Consider the following 27,270-nt stretch of genomic DNA (forward strand, 5'->3'; position numbering starts at 1 on the left):
TGCATCCCTTCTCTTCCCCACAGCAACTCCACCACCTATACCTACTTTTGGGCAAAACCAAGTTCTTTTCCTTTCCTGCGTGGTCAGGAGATGGGGTGTACAGAATTCCCTGCCTGGACCTTGTGGCCTCCTGCAGGAATGAGCAGGTGGAGATGGCATAGGGGAGCTTGGTAATATCTGGAAGCATTGAGAAAATGGCTTTGATTGCCAGGTCTTCATCCATGCTGGGGGTAGATTACTTCAAGGCTTAGGTGAGAACAGAAGAAAAATTGAACCTGCCTCCACTTCTGGACCCAGTTTTCTCTGCTTGGAGCCCCGGGTTCTTCCATTTGTGCCTCAGTGTCCCCTGCACTGACAGTCCTGCTCTTGCCTCTCTGCACCTGCTTGGTGGTGAGCGTGAGAAGACACCCAAAGGAGACAGGGCTTCAGAGCATGCTAAGGGGTTAAGAGCAAAACCTTATTCTTTCTCGCCTTGGATCAGAAGTAGCAAGATCTAGGTGGGTCTGGTTGACAAAAGACCCTTCTCACCCAGGACCACAGCCAAAGCTGGGCTTGTGATGCCTTGGCTCTGGCCTACTGCTCAGCTCCTGTACACCCACTACCCTGGTCCACCGCCCAGTCCTGATGAAATCTCTATGCAGTTCTGACCTCCCCTCCAGTCTCTAAACTTCACCCAGCAGTGATTTTTACCCAGATGTTAACCTTTGCGCAACAAAGTTGATGGTCAACAGCTAGAAAGATACTTTCAGAAAAGACATGGAGAAAATTAGAAATAAGGGGACAGAAATGCATAACTGGGCCCTGTACATGGCCAAGCCCCTTACCTGCAGTTATCTCTTTACACCGTCATACACCCCTAAGACACTATTCTACTACTACTGTCTCCGTTTTTTTTTTTTTTTTCCTGCTGGGGAAACTAAGCTTCAGAGAAGTTGAAAGCCCTGACCTGGCTTAGCCAGCTAGCACTATGCCAGACCTGGATGAAACCAGGCAGACCCTACTGAAAGCCAGCTTCTGTCCCATCCTGGACTCAAGAGAGAAATCGGCTCACTTGGAGAGCAAAATGGAGCTTCTCTCTGGGACAGAGCAATACCCTTCCCTGGAGATCTGCCCCAGTCTGCAGGGAGCCAGGGAGAGGCTTCAGTGCCCGAACCTCTCAGCTGAGAATCACGGGCAGCCAGGTCAGCCAGTCCCCTCCATCGCACAGCCTGCTGCTTCTAGGGCTGAGAGTCATGACCTTGTACTTGCTGTATTCTTGAGATGAACCAGAGGTACTTACTTAAGTGTCATGTGTCCCTGAAAACAAGGGACAATTTAACCATTCCTTTTTGAGGTCCCCTTAAAAGAGCACTTGCATTTGTATGTAAGGCGATGGGAAGGTGGAGAGAGGGAAAAAGAAAAGCTCATGCCTATAATATGGGGCAATACCTGGGTGTATTTATTCTTGGAGATGGCCCGAGTTTAGTGCGAGGCAAACAATGCAAATTTGTAGTACCACAGCAGTGTAGCCACATTTCAAACACTCCAACATCCTCCCTCTTTTGATGGGGAGAGACATTGGTATAAATACATCAAGGAGAACTTCCCTTTTACTCAAAAGTCCCATTTCCTTGTAGGACCACAGAAGAATGTTCTCGGGGTGGAGCAGAGAGCCATCCACCTATATCACCAGAAGGACCTGTCTGCAGGTGCTAAAGGAAGTACAAATAGCAAGGAAGGCATCTCTCCACTTTTTAATCTACTTCCCAGACTTGTGTGGTAGCAATGTTAGAGAGCCACTAATTATCCTACCAAATTGAGATGTGTAGTATTTGACCCAACCATATTTCTTTGCTTTTTTTAGTTTTTCCTTCTTCAAGGTTCTTACCAGGGTGGTTTCTTAGCTATCCAAGTCCATGTTCAGTGAATTTAAGAAAATACTCTCCTTAGAACCCCCCATTATTCTCTATAATTATACCTTTATAGTCTCTATAAATACATATTTATATATTCTATCTATTGCTATTTGTCTGCCTTAAATATATGTCTTGCTTTAAATAAATATATAAATGTTTATCATTAAATAAATAATATATAATAAAAGCAAGCAGGCAAATAAGTGAAATCTGTGGTGGTTGTCATGATCCTAACCAGGTAGACCTACACACAGCAAGTGGAAGGAAGTAGACATTACGAGGATAATTCTATCTGTATCCTGTCACTTCTACTATTAAGACCTGTGGCATCAATTGCTAACTTTTATCTGAAGAACCTCTCAGCCGGGTGATTCAGGCATGTTCCTTATTTATTTATTTATTTATTTATTTATTTATTTATTGCCCAAGCAGTAGGGGAAGGGCAGAGGGAGAGGGAGAGAGAATCTTAATTAGGCTCCATACCCAACCTGGGGCCCTGTGCAGGACTCAACCTCACCAACCTGAGATCAAGACCTGTGCTGAAATCAAGAGTCTGATGCTTACCTGACTGAGCCACAGGGCACCCCTGTTTATGTAATTTGACTTAACTCTTGCAACAAACATGGGATGCCATGAGTTACATAATCCCCGCATCACAGATGTGGGTACTGAAGCACCGGGAGGTTAAGTAATATGCCCAAGGTCATATTCAACTAGTCAGTGACACGGGCAAGATTAGAACCAAGACTGTTTCACCACAGTTTCTGCCTAAATCAATATCACAAGGTTGTCCATTTTGGTTATATTCGAAAGTATCTCTGGATTTCAGAATCTTCTTTTAGGGCGATGGGTGTATCAAAGGGTGGGGAGTGTGAAGACATGCATTTTCCTCCTTCCCTCCCACTATTCTCATATTCCATTTCATGATTGTCTTCAAAATTGTTACTTCCTTAGGAGATCTAAATGGTTTTCCCTGTCTTAGTTGCAATGCCACATGTGTAGGTCTCTACAAACATTCAGAAGGTTCTCTCTCTCTCCCCCTCCCTCTCTCTCTCCCTCTCTCTCTCTCTCTCTCTCTCTTTTTCTGTTTTACTGACTTCTTTGGATCATTCATCATCATCAATAGGATCATCAGTAGGAACAATCTTTGCCTGTTTTTTACAGGCAGGGTGTGACCGCACCTGCAAACCATGCTAGGAAACTGTCCTTGAGGGTGAGACCTATTTGGATGTGGAGATGCTAAGGAGCCTTGTCCCCAGGGCAACCAGTGCAGGATCCTTCTACCAGAGCCCACTGACTCAAACCAGAAGTGCCAGCCTTGGTTCACAGAGGTAGGAGAGCCCCAGTTTTTTCTGCTTACCCTCTTTGGCAGATTATTGGGGCACTGGAAGCCAGCTGACAGTACGTGCTCTGTCAAATGGAAGGGAGAGTCCAGAGCAAAGCTACCTGGTGATTCAGATTGAAATTTGGTAACCTAGTGCAAGCTAAAGTTACATCTCCATGGGACGAAGGCATACATGAGACTGAGCATCTAATATTTTCAAGGCCACTGTAGAATCAGTGTACCTAGTTATTCATTATTATGTTGGTTCAAAATAGCAGAGTGACAAATAGTATTCAAATCTTCAATTTGGGGTCATCTGGGTGGATCAGGTGGTTAAACATCTGCCTTTGGCTCAGGTCATGATCCCGGAGTCCCAGGATGAAGCCTCACATGGGGCTCCCTGCTCAGTGGCGGTCTGTTCTTCCCTCTACCCCTCACCCCACTTGTGCTCTCTCTCTCAAAGAAATATATAAAATCTTTTTTACAAATCTTCAATTTGCGGGAAGGAACCATCCAAGTGTGTGCTACTGATCTGGGGTTTGGGGGTTAGCTTTTCAGCCAGTCCTAGGGGATAGGTAAGGTTGGCAGTGCCTACCTGGTTACAACCCAGGCCTATACTGCATTTATAGCTCCCTGGCATGGCAATGAGTCCTGGGAATAAGTAGAAGGGTGGATGGGGCCATGGGCATAATACGGAGAATACAGAACCTAGTAGAACGGGGAGGAATGGTTATTGTCCTGCTCTTCAGGGAATCTTTTTTTTTTTTAAAGATTTATTATTTATTTATTCATGAAGGACACACACACACAGAGTTCAGGGAATCTTTCTATGCATTTCTTTAACATCCACCCACTGAGTAGGCAAAATATTCCCAGCCTAATGCCAGGCACTTGTAGACACTAAGATGGAGAAGTCATGGCCCCTGGCCTCAAGGAGTTTTCAAGTTTGTGGGGAAAGGCAGGGAAATGTGACCTAATATACTCTGATAAACTGAAACAAAGAGTTGTGGAAGCCTGAAAGAGAAAGTGGTCCCTTCTGCCCTGGAAAACTGCCTGGGAAAACTTCATGGGGGAAGTGATCTGACCAGAGACTCAGAAGATGTGGCAGGTGAGGCAGAGCAGGGGTGGGAACACCTCCGAGAGGGAGAAATCAGAACGCCACGGAAGGAAATGCAGAGTACAGGTGGAGAAGGTCAGATCAGATTCTTCTTTCTCTGAGGCATAGTCAAGGTCATTGCTCCTTGGCTTTTTGGGGTTTGTGTAAAGAAGCTGTAGGTTTCTCACATGGTTAGTGTGTCTTATGCCTTCCTGTCACATTCATGGCAGGGAGGAGTGGATGTAATTGTTTGCCAGGGGATGGATTTTCTTTTCTGTCCAACCGATGAGTCACATTTAGACTTCTTTCTAGAGTGAATAAATTCAGCCCCTTGTGTCCTAAGCACTTACTGAAGGTTTAAGACACAGAGAATGACACATAAAAGTAGACAGGGGTGTGCAAATATTAGAGGAGGTTAGAATATTGAGCGCTGTAGCAAAAAAAAAAAAATCCTGCCAGAATGTATTCCTAACTTTGCAAGTATGCCAAAAGTACTGGTACCATTGACTTCCTCTTGTGCTTGCACTTCTATCAGAACAGATGAAACATGCTGTTTTGGCTAGTTTTGTTTGTCTCTCTCTCCCTTGGGGCTGGGAACTCCTTGGAGGCTGAGAGTATAGCTGATTCACTTATGTTCTCAGCCCCTGGCACAGTGCCAGGCACATGATAAGAGCTCAGTACTTTCTGAATGAAGGAGTGATGTAAGTTTAAGAATATTAATTTTTCATTGGTGTTAATGAGAGTTGGAGCACATGAATAATGTTTTGGTTTTTAAAAATTAAAAAAAAATTATTTAAGTTACCTCTACAACCAGTGTGGGGCTTGAACTCAGGACCCTGAGATCAAGAGTCACACGCTCTTCCCACTGAGCCAGTCAGGTGCCCCTGTCATTTTGGGTTTTTAATTGTGATATAAAAAGTAATCACAAAACAAGTAATCACAATTATAACTAGTTCTTATAAAGCTAGTGTTTGTTTATGGTGTGACTAGCCTGCTGAAATGAAGAGCAAAAGCACAATAGATATTAAACAGTTCATCTGTCTCGACATTGGTCACCTCCAAGAAACCCAAGAGCCACAAGTTTGAAAACCACTGTGCTAGAGGTCTCAAATTCGTATCCAATTTGTTGCTTTAGTTACTTCTCAGCATGATAGGAAGTCTCAACCATCCTCTCTTTATTGGTCTTTTTACTGTTCTGAGGCTGTAGTAAAATCTCATATGACCAAAACTTAGTTTTGTGCCTATGTTTTGTTGTGATTGTTGTCATTTTATGTATACTCTGTATATTGGCCAAGATACTTTCTCAGCTGAGCTGAAGTGTATTTAAGAAGACATCTTGTTCTTCCTATGGCTTCCATATAACTTTGGGTGACCTAAGGAATGGCAATAATCTGGATTCTTAGAAGTTAGTACCTTATGGCCACTTGCCCAGGGAAAGAGCAGGATCTATGTAGGAAGACAGATTAGTCTAAGATGTTTTGATGCCCTTCTTTTGTACCGCTGTTCTGTGTTAACATTCTCTAACATAGGCACCAATTAGATCTTGGAAACAAGCATGAAGAAAAGCATAAAATGAGATCAAAACATGATCAGCTCCCTTTGAATTCTACCTTATGTTTTAGCCAGTCTATTGGCTCCTTGGCTTGGAGAAATTTCAAATTCCCACTGGCTTAATGGCAAGACATCTTCTCATTCTTCTTTTCCAAATACATTCTCCCTTAAAAAGAAATAAAATTCCTCCCCACCACCTTATTTCTCTTGTGAATTCTTTTAGAATTCAAATTGCAAAAGAACTCACAAGTGAAATAGGACACATTTCTGAGCACTATGTTTACTGTTTCATAGCTCCTAGGAACAGTAGAAATTTTCAGTAAATAAGCTTATAGCTTTTGTTTGCTTTGAGTTGAGGAGGCCATGTTAGCCTTGATAATCATCTCAGAGATACTGACCTGTGGCTTGGTACCCAGACGGCTGAGATACTATACAAATATCATCCAGCCATCAGCATGTGACGCAAAGCAAGACACAACTTTTGAGAGCTGTGGGTCTCTAGGAGCAAAGATCAACTTTCCTATTAACAATATTTAAATATGGGTCCAGGGTGCCCATGCCAATAGATTCCAATGAGATTGAATATACAAATGCAAAAGATGGGAAATCCAGGTTTTGGTCAATTACCAGCCGTTCTGCATTCTGGTAGCTCTGTGGAGACCACAGAATGTAAAGACCTCTCTTTCGAGACTTTGATAGGAAGCCAATATAATACCTTCTTCCTCCTTGGAGAATTATGTTCATGCATACATGCCTACCCCTAAGAATCTAATTCATTATTACAACAAATGTATTGATTCAATATTCCTATTTCAAGCATTTCTAAGACATGGTAAGGAAGGAAGAACTACTACATCATTATGGAATAATTACAAATAACATTCTTCAGCCCATGATTGTCTTTATTAGCTGCAAAAAAGTGGGAAGAAAATGAAAAATTCATTAATCATTGAATAGTGACTAAATATCTAGATGTCTGGGAGTGTTTGTATAAATCACTGAACACATTTCCTACTTTGCAACCGGAGGCTTGGCTTTGAGCACATAGATCCAATCTGTTTTTCATTCGGGGACAAAACAAGGGGACAGCTGATACTAAATTCTGTGTCTTGCTGAGAAAAGCAAAGCTGAGAACAAATAGTTAATATCTACCTGTCAGGAGAGCAAGTATTTCAGCGTCATGAGCTATTATCTTGGCATAAGTCTGAAACTGAAAAAAAAAATGGAGGTAAAGTGAGTTACAGAGAAAAGGTTTTCTTAGATTTGCCCGGTTTGAGACAGAAGCACTTTAAAAAGATACAATGTGGGCTGTCTAGTAAAGGATTTTGTGTGAAGGGACAATTATCCAAAACCTGAAATTACAAATGCAGCCGTTAAAAGGCTCAAGATTGTTTTCATTTAAAACTTGGGATGCTAATATATTTCCTTTTGCATGAAGTATGGCTACCTGAGCTGTCTTTACTTGTACCAAACGGACTTTAATAATCTTCCATGGTAGTCAAGGAAAAAATTCTACCTAGGTTGCCAATTTAGTGAGCATAAATTACTGGGAACTTTATATGAAATAAATTATATTCTTAAGCCTTCTCAGATGTGCAGCCAATAGAGATTTAAAAGCAGAAAACGAAATGCGAAACTTAGCTCGGAGGGGCATTGGTTGTATTTGGAACATTCTCTGGAGTTGCTTTCTCTCTACCCCTGCGAGGAGATTACAGGGCCTGCATCCCAACCTGAAGCTTTTTTAGCCACATGTGGCTCTTCAGAAACCTGCATGTGGTTTTCTTCTTGGATTTAAATAAAGCGACAAGGAATATTGCAAAGTGGATGCGGCAGTGGGGCCAAGGAAAAGAAATGAAGAACTCCACTTGAGTCACAGACAGGACAAAGAGGGAAGGTGTCACTGACCGCAAATGTGCCATTGCCTGACTTGCGTGCTTTTGTTGAGAACCCTGCGCTACCATCTTTTTTTGCAAAACCATTGTAAGTGCAATTCATGGGCACTCATAAATGCAAGGTAAGTTTAATTGATTTGTGGCTTTCCACATTGCTGACGATGAAGTGGTGCTTTGGCTGTTCAAAGGTGAGGGGGAACTTGATTTCATTGCGGAGAGGAGATGCTGCATCCTCCAAACTGACAGATGGATATTCTGCTTCAGAATTCATTATTTGATGTGAAGGACGATGCTTAAAATCTGAATCTGCTAAACAGTTCAACAGGTCAAAATACAGACCATTAAAAGTTAAATGAATTGGAACGTTGAAAATCATTGGCAAATACATTTATGTGGCAGTTTCTAGCTTCCCTGATGATCTTTTTTTGATAGCCTTTTCTGTGCCATTTTAAGTATCCCCACCGTCTTTCAGCTAGCTACCATGGTGCCCGATTAGAACTTTGGGTCTATGCAGTATCATGGTACGTGAATGGAAAGTCACATCCCTCAACTAGAGATACCAAATGTCTCAGGAGGGGCATTGATGCTTTCTTGGTCTCCTATAGAGAGAGTGAGAAAGAGGAGGATGCTTTCTTCCCTGGACCCAGGTCTGATTAGTCTCGCTTTCCATCCCAAGCACATGGCCATATTTAGTTTATGAACAGAAAATTAAGTTATAAAAAGACATGGTTATTGTGATTAGTCAAAACATGGATGAGTACCCAAAGCTAATTTTCTCAGTTTCCTCTCCAATCAGCTCCCTTTTATGGTCTTAAAATTATATCCAGGGATTCTGTGATGTTTCTGTCTTTGAGAGGGAGATCCTGATTTTCAGATGTGACACTGAAGTACTTTGGAGACTAGGTAATAAAAAGCCAATTGTGGTTTTTGTTTTGGATACATGCTCTCTCTTCTTTCTCTTGGATCTCTGGCTCTGGGAAGCCTTCCAGAAAGGCCCACATGGCAAAGAACTGGAGTCTTTGGTAACAGACAGCAATGAACACTTAGGTGAGTGAATTTGGACCCATTTTCTTTAGTCTCCATAAGTCTTAAGAAGACCTCTACTCTAGCCAATAACTTGACCACAACCTCACAGACACTATGAACCAAAAGCACCCCTCTGAGCTCTTCTCAGATTTCTGACCCTCAGAAACCGTGAGAGCCTAAGTGTTTGTGGTTTTAACTTGCCAAGTTTCGGGTTAATTTGTTACACAGCAGTAGATAACTAGTACATCCCTAAGAAGTAAGTTGTGCTGTGTCTGGGATTGACTAGAAGGCAAATAAATATTTGTTGAGAGTATGAATTAATATGAAGAAATGAAAAGTTTCATTTATATCCTTCTGCATCTTTCCTTATTCGTATAGCCTCTCGTAAAATAGCTTCAGGGAAGAGTGTTTCCGAGGGAGGATCTCTTTAATTATTAAAAGTTCAGTCATTCTGCAAATATTTATTGCTGCTACTATTTGAACCACTCTTTAACTATGGAATGCTTGTGCGCCCATTTGAACATATGCTGGGCTTTTATAAGGAAATATTTGTTGAGGCTCTCTCTGCAAGTCTGTTTGCTTTTATAAAAATTATAACCCAGATTTTGGGTTAGGTAGGTAGACAAATTAACCCAAATGAGTAAAGGGTTAGTGGAAGGACAGAAGTTATCTCTTACATTGATATACTCAAGGTATTCATGGGTGAAAATGAGGCCAGTCACCAAACTGAGGGATATGAATAATGCAAAGCATTTAACAGTTAATGAGAGCAGCTTGTGGGGGAATGTGGCTCACCCATTCTCTCTGTGGTGTGAAATGTGACTGCAGCTGGCCTTTGGGTCAGACAATCCAGGTCCGAATCCCGCCTCCTTTATTTACAAACTGTGAGAACTTGAAGAACTCACTAAATCCTGCGGGGTTTCATTTTCTTCATCTATAAATCAAGCCAACAAACAGTATGATACAGGATTTTTTAAAAGACAAGGTTTGAAGAGGTTTAGCTTACCACCTGGCATGCATTAGGTACTTCAAAAATTGTTAGCTACTTTTTATGATGAGTTTTTTGTTTTGTTTCCTACATTGTTAGGCCACTTTTCTTTTTTTAAAAAAAATATTTTATTTAAATTCAATTTGCCAACATATAGTGTAGCACCCTTTGGTCATCACATCATGTGCCCTCTTTAAGTTAGGCCACTTTCCTGCTCACAGGCACCTCCCTGTCTTTACCCATTAGAGTCTGGAGGGATTGTCTGAAAATCTAGAGAAAAGAAGTATGACCAAAGCATGGTTGGACTTCTCTGCTATCCAGGAGGAGCTTGGTGAGATGGGATAGATTAGCAGTCTATAGTACTGGACTCTGGAGAAGATGCTGACCATTAAAGCTACTGTCCTTTCAGCTCCACATGGCCTTTTCACCAGTTTTGATTCTGTCTTTTGACTGGTCTCTCTTAATGCATTTGTACCACAAGAAGAACTTCCAAAGGTCAAAGTGACCACAATGGTTGGTCCTCCATGTCTATAAGTTGCAATTCTAAGCCTCAAGCTCTATTAGTCATTGCAGAAATACCTCAATCAGGTGATTTTGTGGCTATTTAGTAAGGGAACCAAGTCAAAAAGTGGTTCTTTTGCTCATCACCTGGTTGCTTCACCTTGACTTGATCATGCTTGAAATTGTATGAGACTCCCTGCATATTCTCTTCTCCTTCCTCTATATCATGTTAACCTTGCTCACTTTGCCAGTTTCTTCTTATACTCTCATCCAATCCTATAATGTCTCTCATTTTCCTCTTCCTCTTCCCCTTCTATATGCCTACCATGCATGATGAGGTAGGGGAGAAGAAAACCAGGAGTAGGTCTGGAACTACTTTGCTTCCTCCTATTCCCGCATTTAACTCATGTTACATGCTTCTGTTGTAAAGGTACTTCAAAATTTCCAAGCAAATGTGTTTTTTGTTTGTTTGTTTGTTTTTTAGTGGAGCCAGTTATATTTTATATTTTAGGTCATAGTCTAGGGCATCTATAAGTGTCAATAAGAAGTATGTAAGTCTTGGGGTAACATGGACAAAATATCTTTCTTATTTGGCTTGCTTCCTTGCTCCAAGTATACTGTTATTCTTATTCTCAACGTTTTTGTATTTTCCTCAAATGGGTCTTCTGACCTTTTGGCAAAACATGAATACATAAGATTCACCATACATTAGCCAGTCTGAACAAACTTCTTGATTTTGAGAGTAAAGATATAATGAGCACAGCCAGGAATATGATGCTATTTATTAGATTTATTAAAATGTCCCTACTATGCACGTTTTTTGGGCCACACGTGCAAATAAATATACCAATACATTAAATGTAATATCTTAATTACAGTAAATCTAACATGTCTATTCTCTACACCGTTACATGAACACATGTGGCTAATTTTTTTTTAAGTTCTGGTGGAAGAAATTGGAAGACATAGTCAAGAAAATCTTTAGAATGCCCCTTCCTGAGAGCAGAGAAACTCCATGGTCTCTCCGTATCCCCATTTCTTCCTACAATTAGAAAGGAAAATATCCTAGCAGATTGTAAGGTTCATAGCTTCTTTTTGCTCTACCCCATTATTTCAACATAGGAAATACATATGCATAGCAATTGTAGCAAGTAAGAGTTGGGAGAAAAAAAGGAGAAAATTATTTTATTTTTCAGGATAAACTAGGTTATGTTGCTGTAACAAATGAACACTAAAATATTTGTTGCTTAATGAAACAAAGGTCTATTTCTTGTTTACTATTCGTACCAGTTACGAGTTGGCAAGGGTACTCTGTTCCCAAATATTCACCCAAGGGGCTGATGATGGAGGCTCTACCACCTACAACAGACCATCTTGGAGCAGCCCCAGTGGCTCAACGGTTTAGCGCCGCCTTTGGCCCAGGGTGGGATCCTGGAGACCTGGGACTGAGTCCCATGTTGGGCTCCCTGCATGGAGCCTGCTTCTCCCTCTGCCTGTGTCTCTGCCTCTCTCTCTCTTTCTCTCTCTCTCTCATGAATAAATGAATAAAATCTTAAAAAAAAAAAAACAGACCGTCTTGAATTAGTGACATCCTCTGTGACCCTAGCAAGGGAAGAGATTACTGGGATGTCTCATGCCCAGAAGGACATGTAGCTTTTCTGCTCATTCTTTTTTTTATTTTATTTTTTTTATTTTATAAATTAATTTTTATTGGTGTTCAATTTACCAACATACAGAATAACACCCAGTGCTCATCCCGTCAAGTGTACCCCTCAGTGCCCGTCACCCACTCACCCCCACCCCCCGCCCTCTTCCCCCTCCACCACCCCTAGTTCATTTCCCAGAGTTAGAAGTCTTTATGTTCTGTCTCCCTTTCTGATATTTCTCACGCATTTCTTCTCCCTTCCCTTATATTCCCTTTCACTATTATTCATATTCCCCAAATGAATAAGAACATACACTGTTTGTCCTTCTCCGGTTACTGTGGCCAAGTTCAAAAAGGGTGTTGCCTGAGTTCTCCCCTGGGATTTTGATGGAATCTTGTTTCACATTTAGATCTTTCATCTATTTTGAGTTTATCTTTGTGTATGGTGCAAGAGAGTGGTCCAGCTCCAGTTTCTGCTCATTCTGTTGGCAAGAATTTGTTACCTGGCCAAGCATAACTGCAAACAGTCTGATAAATATAGTCTTCTATGCACCTTTAAGTGAGAGGAAAGCACACCAGTAATGCCCATCACACTATATAATTCAATCCCTTCAGGAAAACTAAGGCCAAGGGGTACCTGTGTCTTAGGTCACAACCTAAGCTAGGGGCAGGGTCAGTACTAAAACCCAGCTTTTTGGATACCAGGTATTATTTCTGCTGCTATTTTTTATAGTAGTTAACTCTTTTCTGTATAGAAGCTGATGGCACAAAAATGTTGCCAAGCTATAGAATATGTCAGAGAAATTATCAACTATCATTGAAGAATAATGACTTTACTGTGTTTTTGATCTTTGTTTTTTCTTTCCTATCCCACTCTAGCCCAAAGCTCATTTTCTGATTGTGGCTTGGGGGATATCTAAGCCATATCCTCTAGCACTATGATGAAGGAAATATTCTCTTACTCAGACAAATGCAAATTTTTGATACTGAAAGTAGTCATAATATCTTCCACGTATCTAGGACCTTCAATTTCACAAATCACTTTCAAATATCTTTTCTTGTTTGCTTCACACCTAACCTACCAGACATAAGCAGGTTGAATCACTGACTTGGTTTTACAGATACCTAGGGCAATGGCATGATGTGCTTAAGTTCACATAGCCAATTAATGGGACTACAATCCAAAGCTTTGATTTTTAAGATCAATACTAGAATATAAGCTAGTTTTTTTTCCCCCCTCTTCTTGTTTCCTGGCATTCTAGATTTTCTGGTGTTAAAGAATGATTAGGTGACTTTCTCTAAAATTCAACAGCTTTGCAGTAGCAGAATGAGGAGCATATTTGACTCTTAACCAAAGTGCTTTTATAGATTCTTATGTTGATACAAATACAACACCTGTTAACATCTGGGAGGTATTACATTGAGGCCAAACTTGCATCTCAAGTGGTTGGCTGTCTTTTGAAACACTGAAAGGAATTCTGTCTTTCTGGTTTCCTTAGTTGGCACAATGAGGATGCCAAAACCATGGGATTAAAAGAGTGCCTGCATATGGCCTGTGCTGTGTGCATGTTTGCTGTTATGGTTCCTCAACATTCCAGAATGATCAAGAACCGGGAGAGAAAATGAAAAAAAAAAGAGTAAATTCCAGCTCCACAAATTCTCTTTCGATCTCTTCTTTTTACTTCTGAGAATCTATCAGAGTCCCGGGAGATAAAACATGTAATTCATAGAAATGTTGCACAACTGATAAGTCCCAGCGGGTTAGTGAGATTGCTTTAGTTGCAAGTTAACTGTTAGTGTGTAACAGAACCTCACTAGAAACTGGCTTAATCAAAAAGAGAATGCATGAGCTTACATAATGGAAAAGAACAAGGGAGAGATATGCGTGCAAATACTGTCCCTAGGAAACTTAAAAAAAAAAATCTTTTGGCTCCACTTTTCTTGTGTTGGCTTTATCCTCAAGTAGGTTCTCTTTGATTGGCATCAAAGATAACTATCAGCACCTCAAAGTTCATATCTTACAAGTTTAGCTTCTTTCTCAGTAGTTGCACCAAAGATTCCAGGATTAATACCTAGAGGTCTTGATTGTGTATGAAGCACCGGTTTAAAAAATATCACCATCATTTTGACTAGTCAGGAGTAGGTCACCGGCCAACCAATGGAAACAATAGGTGGAGTCAGCCCCACCCAATGAAATCTTAAGGACTGAGAACAGAGAAAGAGGATGGTGTCTTAGGGGAAAATCCAGGCACTATTACCTGAAGAGGAAATGGATGTTGAACAGAGAACTGCAGGTATCTATTCTAGTGCTCAACGATATGGTTGAGTATGAGAAAATAAATTATTGTAGTCAAGGGTGTTATTTTATGTGAAAAGCTACAAGAGTTACGACAGGTGGAAAAATCTGATGGATGAAATTGGATCTCAAGTTACCTTCTCGTTAACCCTACATTTGCCCAGAAATATAATAGAAGTAGATAGCATCTTTTACATTTTCATTTCATCTGGAAAAAGGTATTGGGGGAAGATGTATTGGTTATAAAACAAAATATTGAAACCTTAAAAGTGATCAGTCTTTTCCAAGTAAATAAATATGGACATGCTGGTCTATTCATCAGATGAGATCATTTATTATTATTTTTTAATTCCCAGGAAATCCCTCTTCTTTGAATGGATTTGCCTCTGCTTAATTTGTAAGCAGTGCTGGTCCCAACACAACTGTGTTCAGAAGGGGAACCTTGTCATTGATATTTTATGTTTCTGTAGGCACCAGTTACTATTTCCCCAAACCTGGAGTGCATGGCTATGGGACAGACACTTCCTTCTTCAAATCACATCCATTTATCTGTGTAGGCAAAATCCATCATTTTCACCCATTTATCATATCTTGTTTGGATGGAACTCATTTCCAACTGTCACACATAATATACTCCCTAAACACCAACTAAATTCCTACAAATCCATCAACAGACTACACTGGTAAATAAATCCTATCAGCTTATATTTGCATAGCACATTCCTGTTTCTTAAGTTCTCACAAGAAAACCATTTCACCTGATCATCATGGGAGCTTTGGAAGGCAGGCAGGGTGGATACGATTCTTCTCATATCACAAATGATGAAACTGAGATGAAGCGACCTACTCAAACTGATAATTAATGCAAGTCTGCAGATTCCAGACCTCAAGCTTCCCCCACTACATCTTATTATCTGAGATTGGGTGACGGCAGTAGTGTAGGCTGGAAGCTAAGAAGAAAACTCTGGAATCAAATGGGCAATGGTTTAAAGGCTTTGTTGGTTGTTACTTACATGTGTGACCTTGGGCAAAGTTCTTAATCGCCTACTCATCTGTATTGCTACAATTATTCCATACCTCATAGGATTCCTGTGATTATTAAGTGGCATAATGCATGGACAGGGTTTAGCAGAGGCTCCATATATGGCCCCAGCTTGAATATGCTAGTAATTGTGAGAGTTTCATCATGTATCTCAAAATGTAGTTTCAGTCTCCAATCACAAAGAGTGAATAAAGAACTAAATCATTCATCTGTAGTGTTCCATGCAGCTTATAGGTATGGGTGGAATGGGAGGATGAATTGCCTGAATCAGTCTCTTATCTTCCCATACTTGCCTTTTCTTCTTCCCCCTCTTCTTCCTTCTCCTCCCCTACCTTCTTCTTCCCTCCTTCCTCCTCCTTCTTGTTTTTCCTCCTCCTCCTCCTATTTCTCCTTATTTCTTTTCTTTCTTTCTTTCTTCTTCTTCTTTTCTTCTTCTTCTTCTCTTTTCTTCTTCTCTTTTCTTCTTCTTCTTCTTCTTCTTCTTCTTCTCTTTTCTTCTTCTTCTTCTTCTCTTTTCTTCTTCTTCTTCTTCTTCTTCTTCTTCTTCTTCTTCTTCTTCTTCTTCTTCTTCTTCTTCTTCTTCTTCTTCTTCTTCTTCTTCTTCTTCTTTCTTCTTCTTCTTCTTCCTTTTCAAGTAAAGCAGTGGGAGTGGAGAAGGAACAAAATCTGTAACTGGCTGTGATCAATTAATTGTAAACACCACTGCACTTGGACCAGCCTATATATGCCTTCTAATTGCTTGATTTATTTTTTAATTTTCATTCCAGTTGCCCACTACAAAGCCAAATATATGCTGCGTGTGCTTAAAAGATTATGAGGTTAATACTCTTTGCATATTCTAGCAGATAAATGTGAACTCTGCAATATGATTGAACAATTAAGTTTAGACTTATGTAAAAACAATAAGAACCATCTGAGTCTTTCTTCTTAGCCCCAAAGAAAGAATTTCTTGCATTTAACTTTATTTTGAACTTCTCCAATTCAAACTGCATTATAGACTTCCCAGTGTTTGTTCTTTTCTATTTTTTAAATATTTTATTTTATTTTTATTTTTTATTTTTTAAAGATTTTATTTATTCATGAGAGACACAGAGAGAGGAGGCAGAGACACAGACAGAGGGAGAAGCTGGCTCTATGCAGGGAGCCTGATGTGGGATTCCATCCTGGGACTCCAGGATCACGCCCTGCGCGGAAGGCAGACGCTAAACCGCTGAGCCCCCCAGAGATCCCCAGATTTTATTGCTTTTAAGTAACCTCTACGCCCAATGTGGGGCTTGAGTTAATGACCTCAAAATCAAGAGTCACATGCTCCTCAGACTAAGCCAGCCAGACACCCCTCCCAGTATAAAAAATAAATAAATAAACCACTTAGTTCCACAAAACCCGGATAGCGATTCATCTCTTATATCAGCTCTGCATATAATGGCTAGAACAACTATTTCATTGAGCAGACCCTCATCAACACATGGTTTGGTGGAGTAAAGGCAAATGAAAACAGAAAGCATGGCTCCATGAAGGGGGAGGCCTCCTGTTGATCTTGGTTGCTTCTTTTAACCATTTGAGACTTCTGAACAGTTTGTCAGAAATGGAGCTCAGGAGTGGGGAGCAAGTGGTGAATGCACAAGACCAAATCCCTGCCAAGTGGAGCTTGCAGTCTAATGGTGAGTACAGAAAGTAAATGGATAATGAAAGGTGGTGATGGAACCATGGAGGCCATAAGGGAGCAAGTAACTCAGGGACTGATGACATCTGAGCAGAGGGTGATGCATGAGTGTGAGTGAGCCAGTTGGGGTTTAGTGGGGGGAGAACAGAGGCAACAATTGCAGACTGAGGGAAGAGGAGATGGAAGGACTATGGAGAGAGAGAACACCTAGTTGGGTGGCAGACTGTAGAATTGAAGGAGAAATGTGGCAGGAGAGGGGGCAGAGGGAAGTTTAAGAGTGGAAAGGGGAGGAAGTATAACAATGGAAACTTCTTTCACTCTTACCCCCAAATCCACAAGACAGGAAATGACCTCTACTGTCTCTCTCTCTCTCTCTCTCTCTCCTCTCCCAGGGGAAAGACTTCCCTTAAAGCCCAGACTTTCTAGGGATTGAAAGATTGAACCTCTTACGGGGGTTGAACCTCTAAGCACTTATTATGTACTAGCTAGTTTTTAAATTTTATGTTGATTTAACTTACAGCCAAACTGTGGGGTAGGCAGTATCATTCTACCTATTTTACAGATGAGGATATTGAGGCAGGGGGAGTGAAGTGGTTTTCCTAAGGTAATCCAGCTGATGAGGGTCAGGGCCAGGGCTGGATCGCAGGTAGTGTGGCTCTAGAGATTTTCCCCAATACAATGAATGCTTGTAGCAATGAGGTGTCACATGAGCTGATTTAGGAATGAATGTCTTGTAGAGCTTCCAACAGTGTGTTATGGCGGTGATAGAAAACTTTCCTGACATTAACATGGAGATATATACTTTCATCTTTTTCAAGTCTTTAGTCAGGACAATGTTTTAATAAAACATGCTTATAAAGACAAGGATGTCTTTAAGTTCAGATTATAACTGCTATTTCAAATTGTCAAGGTTTATCATGGAAAAACTTCCAGACACCTTTTATCTTTGTGTTTGCTTTTTCTTTAACATAGGTAATAAAACTAGGCAGGTCCTTGTCCCTTAGAGTAGGTAACACTTCCTCATTCTTAGGAGGTGACAATGATGCCTTTTCAGTACTCTGACACTATTGAAATTCAAAGACTAGGTTTTATTGTGACTTATCCAGGATTTTGTTTTGTAATTTTGTGAATCAAAATTTCCCTTTTTCATAGATTGCGTGTCATTCATTTGTGCCCAAACAAAAATGCAGTCTCCAGCCACACTTGAAATACTGTTTTAGTGTCTCTTTCTGAAGCTCATGAATTAGAATGTTAGAGGTACAATGTTGCTTTTTTTCTTAAGATTTTATTTTTAAGTAATCTCCACACACACACACACACACACACACACACACACACACACAAAGCATGGGGCTCGAATCCACAACCTCAAGATTAAGAGTTTCACACTCTACCCACTGAGCCAGCCAGATGCACCTGCTTCTTCTTTTTTAAAAGTTTAACTTCATTTTATTTCTTAAAAATATTTTATTTATTTATTTGAGAGAGATTGAGCCAGTGATAGAGAGAGAGAGAGAGAGAGAGAGAGAGAAAATATGAGTGGGGGAGGGGCAGAAGAAGGAGAAGGAGAAGCAGACTCCTGGCAGAGCAGGGATCCCAATGTGGGGCTCAATCCCAGGAAGCTGATATCATGACCTGAGCCAAAAGCAGACACTTAACCAACTGAGCCACCCTGGTGCCCTTCTTTTATCTTCAGCATACAATGTTATATTAGTTTCAGGTGTACCATATAGTGATTCAGCAATTCTACACATTACTCAGTGCTCATCATAAGTGTGCTCTTTAGTCCCCGTCTTCTCTTTCCCCCATCCCTCCTTCTCACTTCCCCCTGGTAACCATCAGTTTGTTCTCTGTATTTGAATCTGTTTTTTTGGTTTTGTCTCTTTTTTTTTCTTTATTCATTTGTTTTGTTTTTTTAAATTCCACATTTGAGTGAAATTATATGGTATTTGTCTTTCTCTGCAATGATGCTTTTGATACATCTGCTGTAGTGCTGAGTGACGTGCTAGAGACTACACATTTCCAAGAAAAAGAGTTGAGATATTGATTTGAAAAGAAAAAGATGCTGAATTTAAACTGCAATGATTTTATTGAAGAAGTTTATTACTGACCATCATCATGAGAACATTGAAATTTGCGTTGTCTTGCTAGTATTTCCAGTGCATTCACAACTTTTGGCTAAACTCTACTTTCCATTGGGAAAAAGAAAAGTCATGAATGTTAAGTGTTTTCAGGTTTGGTAGATGTACTCCAAGAATACTTGTCAGAGAAACAGATTAAAAAACAAAAACATTGTGTAATATTTATATTACCAGAAAAAAATGCTTTGATGAAAATATATAGTAGGAACACCTGTAATTAGTTCCTGGAATTGATCTTTGCATTGTTTAATGCTCTATCCCTGTCAAAAAACATTTGTCATAATGGATCAGGTCATTTGATCTCTATATCCTATTTCCTATTTCCTTCCAGGACATGTGAGCATGGGCAAACACTTTTTAATTATCTTGATCAAGTGTGGAGGACATCTTTTCGCTGACCCCACTAGTAATCAACTGTGATCTCCTAGAAGCAGGCGAATTGATTGCTTCTATCCTTCCCAACTAGCCAGAAGAGGGGGTCATACATTATCCTGCCCCTTTGAAAAATCCAACTCAGTGATTGATTTTATGACTGCCTGTGGCAGCAAATTCCTCAGAATGAATTCTACCAGGTGAAGAAGTATTTTCTATAGCTTGCTTTAAATTTCTTTAGCATTAACCACGCCGAGGAGTGCAGCCTCTTGCGGGACAATGTAATAAGGATCTATCAGTTTTACCGTCCAGTACATATTTTTAATGCCTAAGTAAATCTCTCTTATTTTCCAGCCCAGATTTAGTAATTCTAACTTTTGAAATCTCCTGTCATGAATGAATCTACACTCTACTCAATTTCTTGCCCTGCTTTGGAGTTCTGACATCCCTGCACTGCATTCCTTCAGGTGAGGAAGTAAAAGACGAAGACAGTAACACAGACAAATGTGTAGTATGCTCCTCTGTGATGCTATTGTACTATGCTCGTTCTTTCTCTTTCTTTCCTCATTTCTTTGTTTCTTTTTTTCTTCTTCTTTTCATTCCTTCTCTCTTCTTGATTTCTCTGCAAAAGAAAGAAAGAGAAAGAAAGAAAGAAAGAAAGAAAGAAAGAAAGAAAAAGAAATTAATCCAAAGCAAGGGAAAATTTCTTGGAAAGATTTTTATCTAATTCATACACTGCTAGAGCTCTTGGGTAGCTCAGTCGGTTGAGTGTCTGACACTTGAACTCAGCTCGAGTCTGGATCTCACTTTCGCGAGCTCAAGCCCAGAGCTGGGCTCCAAGCTGGGTGTTGAGACTACAAAGAAAAATGATAAAATAAGATTAAAAAATAAAATAAAATAAAACACCTAATTCATACAGTGTCTCATCTTTTTTTTAAAATATTTTATTTATTTATTCATGAGAGAGAGAAAGGCACAGACATAGGCAGAGGGAGAAGCAGGCTCCATGCAGGGAGCCTGATGTGGGACTCGATCCCCGGTCTCCAGGACCACGCCTGGGCTTAAGGTGGCGCTAAACTGCTGAGCCACCCAGGCTGCCAAAATGTGTCTCATCTTATAGCCCACTTTTTATCCTACGGGAAATGTCCTAAAGGGGTTTTGACACAACTTTGTTCCAGTTTGGACATCTCCTGGGGTCAAGCAAGGCTTCTTTTTACCAAATAAGATAGACATCACTTTATTAAATAAACGGACACTTCAAGCACTAGTTACTAATGAAATAAAATTATAAGTGAAATGTCTATCTGCAAACCACATTTTCTCTAGATCTTTGCCGAGATGTGCTTCATCTTCACTTGCATATGATTCTTTTTTTTAAAGATTTTATTTATTTATTAGCGAGAAAGAGAAAGCATGAACAAGGGGAAGGGGCAGACGTAGAAGGAGAAGAAGACTCCCTGCTAAGTAGGGAGCCCCAGGCAGGGCTGGATCCCAGGACCCTGGGACCATGACCTGAACCAAAGGCAGGTGCTTAACTGACTGAGTCACCAGCACCCCAATAATATGATCTTGGTGGCTTCCTTTAATTGGTTTTGCAATGTCAGTGTCAAGATGGAATTATTTGATGACTTAAAACTTTTGTAAGATTTTCAAAATTTAAATGAAAAATTATATTTTAAAAAATCTATCTTGTCATTTATTTATTGAAATGTGTGTGGGAGAGACATGATACTTCATGCTTGTTGCATAAATTGTGTATTCAAGAATGACCAAACAAAGATCAATTGTGGTAAATACTGAAGCAGGAATGATTTTAACGTTGTTTTAATTTTGGTATTTCTGTAAAGAGGAGAAAATAGAGGAGGGAGACAAACAAAGGAGAGTGGCGCATGCATGTGTGTGTGTGTGGGTGGGTAACAACAAATGCTTCCACAGTGACACGTTCTTGGCCTTTCTTGTCTAATGCCTCTTCCCTCCTTCCCTTCTTCCCTTCCTTCCTCTGTCTCTTCCTGTCTTCTCTCTCTTTTACTCCCATCAAAGATTACTGAGCACCTATTACGTGCAAATATGGAGCTAAGCACTGAGGTACAATGGTAACCTGGAAGTAGTGAGCTCACAGAGCAGGAAGCAGGCACTCAAAAAAAATTGCATCAAGTTTATCAGGAGTCCTCCATCCTTCAGGTACCAGAGCAACATGGATAAAGAGCCCAGGTCCTGGTTGAGGGGGTTGTGAAGCTTCCTGTGGGAAGCCATGTTAAAAAAGATGTGTGAGGGATGGGTAGAAGTCAGCCAGGGGAAGGAGTTAGGGGAAAAAGAAGTCATCCACAAAGCAAACAGAACTTGTGGCATAGGAGCCCAAAGGAGCCTGGCAGAGCTGGGTGGGTGAAGGGCAGGGCTCCAGGGGAGGGTTCCGCTCCTCAGGTCATCAGGACTTGGAGTGCTACCAGTTCCTTTGAAAACATTAATGACAGTATTTGGGAAACTATATGGAGATGAGAGGGTGTTCTTTTCCCAAAATCAAATAAAGATTAGGTAGACTTGTAATTATTACAACAAAATCCTTGAAGTTCTTAAAAAAAATCTTAGAAATTCCAGAATATGCCAAACATCTGCTTCCTGTCTCCCCATGCCCATATGGGGACCTTAATATGGGGCAGGGGCAGCTCAAGAAACTAGCTCAGTGCAGCAGAGGTTACTCATCTGTGAACTGGCAAAGAAGTTCACCTGATGTAAAGGGATCCCTCTAAGAGTGCTCCTCGGTATCAGGCACATCCAACTGAGAGAGACCATAAAAGACACTGTTTCAGGTACTTAATACTTCAATATTAGCTCCAGAAACTATCTTCTTTTTCTTTCTTTCCTTTCTCTCACTTCCTTCCTCCCTTTCTTCCTCCCTCCCAGTGTTCCCCTCCCTCCCTCCCTTTCTTTCTTTCTTTCTTTCTTTCTTTCTTTCTTTCTTTCTTTCTTTCTTTCTTTCTTTCTCTTTCTTTCTTTCTTCTTTCTTTCTTTCTTTCTTCTTTCTTTCTTTCTTTCTTCTTTCTTCTTCTTTCCTTCCTTCCTTCCTTCCTTCCTTCCTTCCTTTTCTTTCTTTTTAAAATTTTATTTATTTATTCATGAGAGATACAGAGAGAAGCAGAGACATAGGCAGAGAGAGAAGCAGGCTCCCTGTAGGAAGCCCGATGTGGAACTGGATCCCAGGACCTGAAATCATGACCTGAGCCAAAGGTATATGCCCAACCACTGAGCCACCCAGGTGCCCCTTCTTTCTTTCCTTCATCAAAGCCATAAAAGTTACAAAAATTAAGCAACCTTTAAACTTTCTCACCCAGGCTGTGGGTCACTTTGTTGACAATGAAAGGAAATTAGAAGTCAAGGTCATGTTCCACATGTTCCACTTCCACTATTAGTGCCGCCTTCAGCCCAGGTCCTGATCCTGGGGACCCTGGATCGAGTTCCACATTGGGCTCCCTGCCTGGAGCCTGCTTCTCCCTCTGCCTGTGTCTCTGCCTCTCTCTCTCTGTCTCTGTGTCTCTCATGAATAAATAAAATAAAATCTTTAAAAAATAAAGCAGTTTGAAGAGAATATTTTCGAAGGATTTTGAACAGAAATTATTTTATTAAAATAAATATATGTATTTTGGGGAGGAGAGGGACCAAGATAACGTGTCTGTTAATTCAGCTTCAGAGGACAGCCTTATTTGGTGGGAACTCTCCAACTTCACATGACATCACTTCAACTGGACAGCTGTGTTTGTGGAATTTCCTGTGTACGCCAAATGCTGGTCAGGCAGGGGTAATGTGGTGTTCACCCATATCCTGGTTCTCAAAATGCAAACTTGTTGAACTGAATTAAATGGCTGACCTAGCACAGCTGGTGGCATCTGAGGCTGCTGAAATACCCAGCCCTCATATCCATGCCTACGTGCTGTTACAACTAACTCTGTTCCTGACTATTTCTTGTCCAGACAGAAAAATATCCATAACTGTGTGGTAAACTCAAAAATAGCAATGATGGCAACAATAATGCAATAAATACCTAGACTCAGCACTCACTGTGCATCAGAGACAGTGCCAGGCCCTGTTACTTTCTGTGATCCTTACAACAGCTGGAAGGGAGGTATGATACTGTTCTCATTTCCATTTCACAGCCAAAGTAAGTGAGACTTAGAGAAGACTCAAGTCATAGAGCTAGCATAAAGTGGACCCAGAACTCAAGATGGTTTCTGTTGTTAGATCTGGATATTGTGCCTTTAATCATGATTCAGACTCAGCAGACTGAACCTTAAAGCCAGAGGGTTCTAGGGGCCCCTGGGCAGCTCAGTCAGTTAAGCTGCCAACTGGATCTTAGCTCAGGTCATGATCTCAGAGTCCTGGGACAGAGCCTCACATTGGGCTCCACTCTCAGGGTGGAGTCTGTTTAAGGATTCTCTCTCTCTCTCTCTCCCTCTGCCCCTCCACCTGCTCACACTCTTTCTCTCTCAAGTAAATAAATAAATCTTAAAAAAAAATCACAGAAGCTTCTAGAAAAAGAGGCATTTCCCTGGGTCACAGTGTACCCAGAGCATATTGAGTGAGAGATCTCTCCTGGGGACTGGCTCTTTCTTTCTTTCCCCTATTCTTCCTTTCCTCATGACTCCATTAAGCTGTGCTGGGATGGTGAAGCCCTTGCGTAGGGTGGGAGAGAGGAACAAGAAAGACCCTGTTCATTCTGACCTCTACCCTCTTCCTGTTCTTCCCACAGGACCGATGGGCTGAACAGTCTTAAAACCTGGCTGTGGCCATCCATTTGGACGACTCCAGCAGACCCACGTGTCCTACGTTTCAACTTTTCTTTCTTTTTGTTTTTTTTTCAAACCTACCCTGTTTGTAATTCCTCAGCAGGATTCTGAGCTCTGCTGTTGTATTTCAGTTTTAGTTAATCAGAAAGATTTTGCTCCAGATTTGCCCTTAGCGCGGGGCTTTATTAATCCGATACGCCTCATATTAGTGAGTGCCTGCTTTTAAGCCATATGCCCTGAATAAGTTATCAGGTTTCATTGTTTACCCTTAGTTAAAAAAAAAATTCCATATACTCTGACCTCATGACACCCAAGCCCTGCCCATGTAGTTAAAACAGGGAAACTAGTCATCTGATATTATGAAGGCAAATCAGCTGGTAGATGCACTCAAATGTTTCCGTTTCCACTGGTGTGTGGGCATCGTGGGGAGTCATAGATTATTAATCAGGAATGCACAGGAGATAATTTCTTGTTTGTGTGTTTGTTCATTTCCAAAATAAACCCAATACAAAGAGATACAGCTCCAGTGCATTTATTTTTCATTGTTAGCACATATCATTATGTCATCATGTAAGAATTGCCCAAAGAAATAATAATAAAAAAAAAAGATACCACATGGATTGCTTAATGGCTCTCCCCCCGGCCCGCCTGTGGAGTAGTCTGAGAAAGGAAAAAACATGAGCATTACTCAGGCCCTCAGGGTGAGGAGGCTTCTTACCACGAGCCAGTGCCAGGTTAGTCTGGGTGTCTGCAGAGGAGGCTTTGGCAGGCCACCAGAGAGAGGGCATTTCATAATCCAGGATTCACCCCAGAGGATTCTGAGCCAGCAAAACATTAATGGGAACCTGGGGTGAGAGGAGAGTGAGGGAATTTATTCTGCAGATCAAAACCTTCCACACTTAAAGACATATTCTTTCTAGCTTTTTTTTTTTAATTTTAGCTGCTGCACATTTTTTTTCTCATTAGATTATACAATGTATCATATTGTTCTGTCTTCCAGTCCCTTGAATGCACTGTTACTTAGATTCATCTCTAATGAATATACTGGGAAGAGGTTGGGTAAAAGATGGTGGTTTTTGTAATAAGATATAAAAATAATATTAATATCTATCGAGCACTTACTTGTACCTAGTGGTGTGTCAAAATGTGCATGAGATATCTCACTAATTCTCAGAACCCTAGAATTTGGTTGTTATTACCAAGCCTAATTGCAGTTGGGAAACCAGAAGCATGCCTGAGGTCACAGAGCAAGTAAGTAGCCAAGGCAAGAAGTAAACCTCTGTGGCTTGATCAAGTTTATTATTTTTTTAAATTATTTATTTATTTGAGAGAGAGAGAGAGCATGAGCAGGAGGGCAGGGAGAAGAAGAAGGCTCGCTGCTGAGAGAGAGCCCAATGTGGGGCTCGATCCTAGAACTCTAAGATCATGACCTGAGCCGAAGGCAGATGCCCAACCAACTGAGCCACCCAGGTGCCCCCCAAAGTCCATGTTCTTGAGATCAACTCTGTGTTCCTACAAATGGTGGGAGCTCTTGCCTTGGTGTCCCAGTGGCTGTTGGTGGGGTCTGGATTTCCATCTTTGCTAAGTACCTATTCTGCTAACAGTAGGTACTTTAAAACTACTGAAAACAAAACAAAATCCATACTGAGTTAGAAGACAGGTTGGCAGTTTCTTATAAAACTAAACATATTCTTATCATAAGATCTAGTAATCACTTTCCTTGGTGATTCTGAGTTTCATCTGAGTTGAAGATTTCTGTCCACATGGAACCTGCATATGATGAGTGTTTATAGCAGCTTCATTCATAAAGACCACAACTTAGCACCAATCACGATGTCCTTCAGTGTGTGAATGGATAAACAGTCTGTGGTACATGCAGACAATAGAATATTATGCATCAATAAAAAGGAGTGAGCACGAGCCATGAACAGAAATGGAGAAACCTTACATGCATATTGTTAAGAGAAAGAAGTTAGTCTGAAAAGGCATTGTACTGTATGACTCCAAGTATATGCATTCTGGAAAAGGCAAAAGTATGGAGATAGCAACAAGATTAGCTGTTGCCAGAGGGTTTTGGGAGAAGGGAAGGTTGAAGATGTAGAACATGGAGCGTTTCTAGGGCAGTGAAACTATTTCATGTGATACCGTGATGGTGGATGTATGTCATCATACATTTGCCAAAACCCACAGAGCATACAACACAAAGAGTGAATCTAATGTAAACTATGAACTGTACCTGATAATCATGTGTCAATATTGGCTCATCAATTCTAACAAATGTACTACACAGAAGCAAAATGTTAATAATTGGCGGGGGGAAGGCGGGGAGGAGTGTGAGGGGATATAGGACCTTTTTATACTTTTCACTCAATTTTTTAAAAAAGATTTTATGTATTTATTCATGAGAGACACAAAGAGAAAGAGGCAGAGACACAGGCAGAGGGAGAAGCAGGCTCCATGCAGGGAGCCCGATGCGGAACTTGATCCAGGGACCCCAGGATCACACCTTGAGCCGAAGACAGATGCTCAACTGCTGAGCCACCCAGGCATCCCCTCTATCATTTTTTTAGAAAAGACTTTTTATTTCTTTTTAGAGAGAGATGAAAAGAGAGAGTGAGAGTGGAAGGGGAGAAGAGGAAGAGGGGAGAGAGAGAATCTCAAGAAGACTTCCTTCTTCTGAGTGCAGAGCCCTGTGTGGGGCTAATCCCAGAAACTTGAGAGCTGAGATCATGACCTGTACTGAAATCAAGAATCTGAGCCACCCAGTTGTCCCTCCACTCAATTTTTCTATAAACTTAAATTGGTCTAAAATTGTCTACTAATTACAACAAAAAAAGGGCATTGGTAGTCTGGGTGGCAGGGGGTAAAAAACAGGACAGAGGAAGATTTTTCACCCTTTCTTACCTTTTGCAAGTCTTGATTATTTATTTAAAACAAATTAACATTTTAAAAGCCAGTGAAGGAAAGAATTCTCCACTTGGGTGTGGTCCCAAGACAATGGCATCAAGTTTGGCCCATTTCTAGTGGTGAATCTTGATCTCCAGTATTTTTTTTTAAAGA

The 27,270-nt window shown here is 40.7% G+C and overlaps 1 long non-coding RNA gene across 1 annotated transcript in view; it reads left to right on the forward strand.

The window, feature by feature from the left end:
• Positions 1-24,700, forward strand: part of LOC129510458 (uncharacterized) — a 40,194-nt gene extending 15,494 nt beyond the window's left edge. The window contains exons 2-3 of the long non-coding RNA XR_008664604.1: positions 19,787-19,899; positions 24,174-24,700. This is a non-coding gene — a long non-coding RNA (uncharacterized LOC129510458). The remainder of the gene's footprint in view (positions 1-19,786; positions 19,900-24,173) is intronic.
• The last annotated feature ends 2,570 nt before the right edge of the window (positions 24,701-27,270 follow it).

Source organism: Nyctereutes procyonoides, unplaced genomic scaffold (genome assembly GCF_905146905.1).
Source record: "Nyctereutes procyonoides isolate TBG_1078 unplaced genomic scaffold, NYPRO_anot_genome, whole genome shotgun sequence".
Lineage (NCBI taxonomy): Eukaryota > Metazoa > Chordata > Mammalia > Carnivora > Canidae > Nyctereutes > Nyctereutes procyonoides.